A 5,867-nucleotide genomic window follows, 5' to 3' on the forward strand; every position below is an offset into this window, starting at 1 on the left:
AAATTGGAAAGTTTCTACCATACTCCAAGAGGCACGAAGATTTCTAACTAAAAACTGGTAAAGCTACTGATGTACATGTAAACAGTTACTAGTGCACTGAGGGTGATTTTTGCAGATTGGCTTTTTTTTCACGGTTATCTATTAAACTGGATGGATGATATAAGTAATAACGTTGCTTACAAAATAACACGGGGATATATTGGCAAGAAAGAATTCTGACTAAATACATTTTCACAAAGCATCATGGGTATGCAAATAATGAAAACTGCAGCGCACTTGCATTTTAGCAGATACCACATAGGATCATTCTTGATTGGCTGTAACGCCCAGTGGATGCGTCCTGTTCTCTGCTTATACGTTTAGATGTAACATCCAATTTTATGAACCTTGTTCCATGTAAATATATGCTTCTCTTTCTCTCCCGCATACAAATTGTGCAAAGGCGAGTTATCATATACATCGCGTGTAATGCGTTAGCTCGATATAATTATTCCTGCAATTTAAATAGACTCCAACAAAAGACTACACCGCAGTATTTTATAAGAATATCCAAAGCGCTCTGCATGTGACAGAGCCTCAAAAAAATCATGATAACTCATGATTGTTCCTCTCCATGGAAATCTTTAGAAAGAAAAACTTATTCAATCTGAAGAGAAACCAGAGTATACCTCTAAAACAAATTTCTATAAGCCCCATAACAATTGATGTCTACTGAACATAAAGAGAAAAACAAATGTTTAACGTATCATATAGATACATTGTGTAATATAACAACGTGACATAATAAGAGTATAGGACTGCAATATTATGTTAGTAACCTAAAGGATATCTAACATAACATTTAGTCCGTTCAGAAAACTATGTGTAGAGCCTTATGGGTATGCAAATGAAAACAAATAATAAGCTTGTGCCAAGGTCTTTAGAAAAGTGGAGAACGTGGTACAGAATCGCAACAAAATTATCAGTTTAAAGAAACACGTTATACGGTCACACGAGATGTGACGCGCAAAAGTGCTCTAGCACATAAACTCCTGTAATATGTTACAAACAAAACAGCTTCTTCTTAGATGAAAAAAATGGACCTTTAGTTACATCCAGGAGTGAACCGTGCAGAACAGCATTTTTTGAACAAATAAAACTGTTCAAAATGATATATGCACAAGAAAAAATAAAATGCTCTGATGTATAACCCCTGCGCTAATGATTTATTTTGCGGTCTGTGCCTTACCCTGATTATTTTGGATTTCACATCATACAATTTAATACAGAAGTATAATTATTTACATCTAGATCTGTCTAAATCTGCACTAATAGCCTTTACTTTGTATTATTTCACTCTGTGAGGCAATTTAATACAGAAGTATAATTATTTACATCTAGATCTGTCTGAATCTGCACTAATAGCCTTTACTTTGTTTTATTTCAGTCTGTGAGGCAATTTAATACAGAAGTATAATTATTTACATCTAGATCTGTCTGAATCTGCACTAACAGCCTTTAATTTGTATTATTTCAGTCTGTCAGGCCATTTAATACAGAAGTATAATTATTTACATCCAGATCTGTCTGAATCTGCACTAACAGCCTTTAATTTGTATTATTTCAGTATGTGAAGTAATTTATACAGAAGTATAATTATTTACATCTAGATCTGTCTGAATCTGCACTAATATCCTAAGGGATTTACACTTTAACTATCTTCACAGGTACCTGCTACCCAAATGCTCCCACTTTACCTTTAGTTTGGTAACCCCTTTTACCCAATTTTCATATACCAATAATGACAGACACAGATTTGGCGTTAGAAAAGGTCACATTTATTAAATTCAAATCTAAATTATGAAAAATGAGCGATCCTCAACTACTAGGATAATAACATATCCTTAATCCAATTTGGATTTGAATTGATAACACAATTCATGCAACAGCATGACAAGAGAACTGGGCGTCCCCACGTAACCAAGGAGCGTGACCGCGCGCAACTCAGGGGCGTCAATTTGCTAGTAACGGGCCGAAAGGTCTGCAGACTAGGAGGGCTTGTGGGTTTGACCGACAGACCAATACCCCGCCCCCGTACCCTACACACCTCCCCCCATTACTGCATTACCCACGTGCCAGGACGCCCACTTCCCGCCACCAAAAGAGGACCCTCTTGCCGCCAACCAAAGCACACCTAGTGACCTTTTCTTACCTTGTAAGGGTCTTTACGATGGCCCTCAGATCTCAGACCTCAGAACAGATCATAATAGCCTGGTTTACATTTTTCCTACTCTTGTCGGATCATAACAGATCATAACAGCCTGATTTACCTTTTTCCTACTCTTGTCGGATCATAACAGATCATAACAGCCTGGTTTACCTTTTCCTACTCTTGTCGGATCATAACAGATCATAACAGCCTGGTTTACATTTTTCCTACTCTTGTCGGATCATAACAGATCATAACAGCCTGGTTTACCTTTTCCTACTCTTGTCGGATCATAACAGATCATAACAGCCTGGTTTACCTTTTCCTACTCTTGTCGGATCATAACAGATCATTACAGCCTGATTTATCTTTTTCCTACTCTTGTTGGATCATAACAGATCATAACAGCCTGGTTTACCTTTTTCTACTCTTGTCGGATCATAACAGATCATAACAGCCTGGTTTACATTTTTCCTACTCTTGTTGGATCATAACAGATCATAACAGCCTGGTTTACCTTTTCCTACTCTTGTCGGATCATAACAGATCATAACAGCCTGGTTTACATTTTTCCTACTCTTGTCGGATCATAACAGATCATAACAGCCTGATTTACCTTTTTCCTACTCTTGTCCGATCATACAGATCAAGGCACCAGCATTGTACAGAAATAGGCGGCCCCACGTGACTAAGAAGTTGTAGGACATAGCAAATAACACAAGGTTTGAAGAGCAGGCGAGCATGTTATTTTTACCGGCAGACCACCACTCAATGTCCATCCTTCCTGTGTGACACTATTCCTCCAAGACAGAGACCAGACTAGTTCAGTCCCCACCCATTTTAGCTTGAACCAGCTGAATATTTATTTTACCTGCTCCTGTAGCTCAATTGAAGGAACCAAACCTATGTCGTTCCCACCCAGGTGTATAATTAAGATATCGGGTAGACCCCACTTTCTCATAGAGATCTGTGCTGTCCCCAATAACTGGTTTCATTTCATCCCTCTCTTCCCAATCCACCTACTTGCTGCTTCTTTAGAACTAAAACCTAAGTTTGCTCCCTGTCTGGTTGCAGCTGTGTGTGAAGCTGCCCAGTGCACGTAGGAGTGTCTGATTATCCATAATCTTGTGGCTCTACCTGAAATGGACACACCAAACAACACATTATCACCACAACGTAACCTAGCTTCTCCACTACTAATGAAAAAACCCTTTTGAACTGGAACCTGGTTAAACTACTACCATTCTTGTGCCTAAAGAACATGACGCCCTTAGCAGGGGCCACACCTAAATAGCCTCTCACATGTGAAACAGGACATATTTACTCCCTGTTGCTTTAGAAGTTATCCAAGCCCCTTTCCCTTCCCTATCTGTCTGATCTTCATATGAATATTAGTCCTGATTCTACAGGCATTCCATCCTCAATGCTTTCCCAAAGCCAGCATAAATATCGTCGCAAAAATTGTATTCTCAAAACCAGCAGTACAAACCTTGTTTAAAAATTTTTCTAAGATTTCCAATCTCTCCGCTGACCAACCTCTAACCCTTTTCCTAACCAGGAATCTTTTTTGTCGCATCCACTTCCTCCAACAGCTGCGCAAAGGAGATTCCTGCCATTACAGTGCTTAAGTTGCCTTTCTTGATACCTGCGTGCCTAGGTTATACCAAATTGTCCAAAAATATCCATGTCCGTGTTGTCAATGATTGTCTGACCAAACCATTGATTACCTCTAATTGCTCCCAATCTGCCAAAGATAAATGGGGCAATCCTTGCCTTTCTGCGCCGCATTGGGTGCAAGCTTCCTAAAGGCCTCCCATTTAAACCTTGATAAAGCATCAGCTACGACATTCTTAACTGCTGGTATGTGTTTATAACTTTATATTATGCTCTAAACATTTTAAAACTAGAGGCTGCGTGAATGCTATGGCCTGAGGGGAAGATGCTGATAGGTTATTTAATACAATTACAACTCCTCTATGTCAGACTGGAACAAAATGCTTTTGTTAGCCAATTCTTTCCCCCATAGTTCTATCGCTGTCACAATTGGGAAAGATTCAAGTAACACCAACCCTTTTCATGCCAAGCCTGCGGCCACTTACCCACGCATCTTCTGCCATCCAAATAAGCCCCAAACCCTGCCCTTCCTGCAGCATCTGTATATAACCGGATTTCATTAGCTGTCACCTTCTGCTCCCAAATCCTGATGCCATTAAAACTACTTAGGAAATGATCTCATACTTTTAAATCCCCTTTTTATTGACTGTTCAGTCAAATCATGTGACTAGGCTTTACAACCCCTCTGGTACTCACTTCCAACCTTCTTTTAATGATTCTTCCCACTGGAATCACCCTGCATGCAAAATGTAACAGCCTCAGTAATTTCTGCATATTCCAAGTGATACCTTCTTTTATAAATCACCTGCCGTATGGCCTCCCTTATCTTCACAACCTTATCTTGGGGCAATCTGCAATGGGGATTACTGAATAACTCTAAATGCCTAGAAAGAATAACTTAAAACAGGGACACTCTGATTTGTCATCTGCCACTGGAACCCCCATCTCTACAAACATTTTCAGCAGTACATTAAGAACTCTATCACATTCTCCTGTACCCTTTCTACCTACTACCATGAAGTAATCAAGGTAATGCACGATACTACTCTCACCTGCCCTTCTCTCTACCAGCCAATGCAAAAGTGCTGGACATTTCAAAATCCACACAAGATATAGCGCACCCCATAGGCAGATATTTGTCAATATAAAACTTGCCCTCAAATTTGCATCCCATCAAAACAAAACTTTTTGGCTTTATAGGTAGTAATCTGAATGCAGATTCCATATCAACTTTTGCTAAATCAGGACCCAGCCTGCCAACCTAACCAAATTTACTGCCTGGTCAAATGCTGGTAGGATACTGATGCATAATTTACTGACTGACCCTTAGGGTAGGATAATCGCTGAATCATTCAGAATTTACCAGCCTCTTTTTTGGTAACCACTCCCAAAGATAATTTAATCAAATTCTTTAGCTGTTTGTCATTAAAGGGGGGGCCTGCCATCCTTCCTAAGGCTACCTCCTTCCCTAGTTTTTCTCTCAAAACTTCTGGGAATTTGTAAGAACCCCCCATATGCCATCCATGTAACAATCAGCGATCAAATGCAAATACCTCATCATCCCTTTTGTCTGTGCATAGAAAGCAAAACCTATAACCCATTCAGGGCCTTCTCAGCGTTTTCCACTAATTTTGTCTTTAAATGCCTAGATAACGGCAGCAACCTTGTTGCTGAGACTTCATCATCTGCATCATATTCCTGATCAGATTGTTCTGTATCCTTATCCTTTAAACCCCCGTTCTCTCCCCTCCATTAGATATTTTGCTTAATAGAATGTTTCAGCTGTGTATTCAATAAATATGAGTACAGTTTAGGAGTGCCCTCCCAATGAGATTATTTATGGATTATGAATATTAATAACAACAATAAAATTATTGTCAGCAATACCCCCAATTCATATAGTAGAATCTTAGCAGTGCACCCCAGAAAATTGTTATATAATTCCAGAAGCGCACTCCAAAATCACACTATTGAGATATTTAGCAATTAATGACAACAATCTTACTATCAAATATCAAATAAAATAAATAAATATCCCAAATTAAAATATTTGCTTATTTCTGAA

General features: G+C 39.0%; 1 non-coding gene across 1 annotated transcript; it reads right to left on the reverse strand.

The window, feature by feature from the left end:
• Nucleotides 1-555: 555 nt before the first annotated feature.
• LOC128644176 (U5 spliceosomal RNA) lies at nucleotides 556-666 on the reverse strand. Its single transcript, XR_008399943.1, has one exon. It is a non-coding gene; the product is annotated as a U5 spliceosomal RNA (small nuclear RNA).
• Between the last annotated feature and the right edge of the window lie 5,201 nt (nucleotides 667-5,867).

The sequence above is a fragment of the Bombina bombina genome, unplaced genomic scaffold, assembly GCF_027579735.1.
Source record: "Bombina bombina isolate aBomBom1 unplaced genomic scaffold, aBomBom1.pri scaffold_640, whole genome shotgun sequence".
Classification (NCBI taxonomy): Eukaryota; Metazoa; Chordata; class Amphibia; order Anura; family Bombinatoridae; genus Bombina; species Bombina bombina.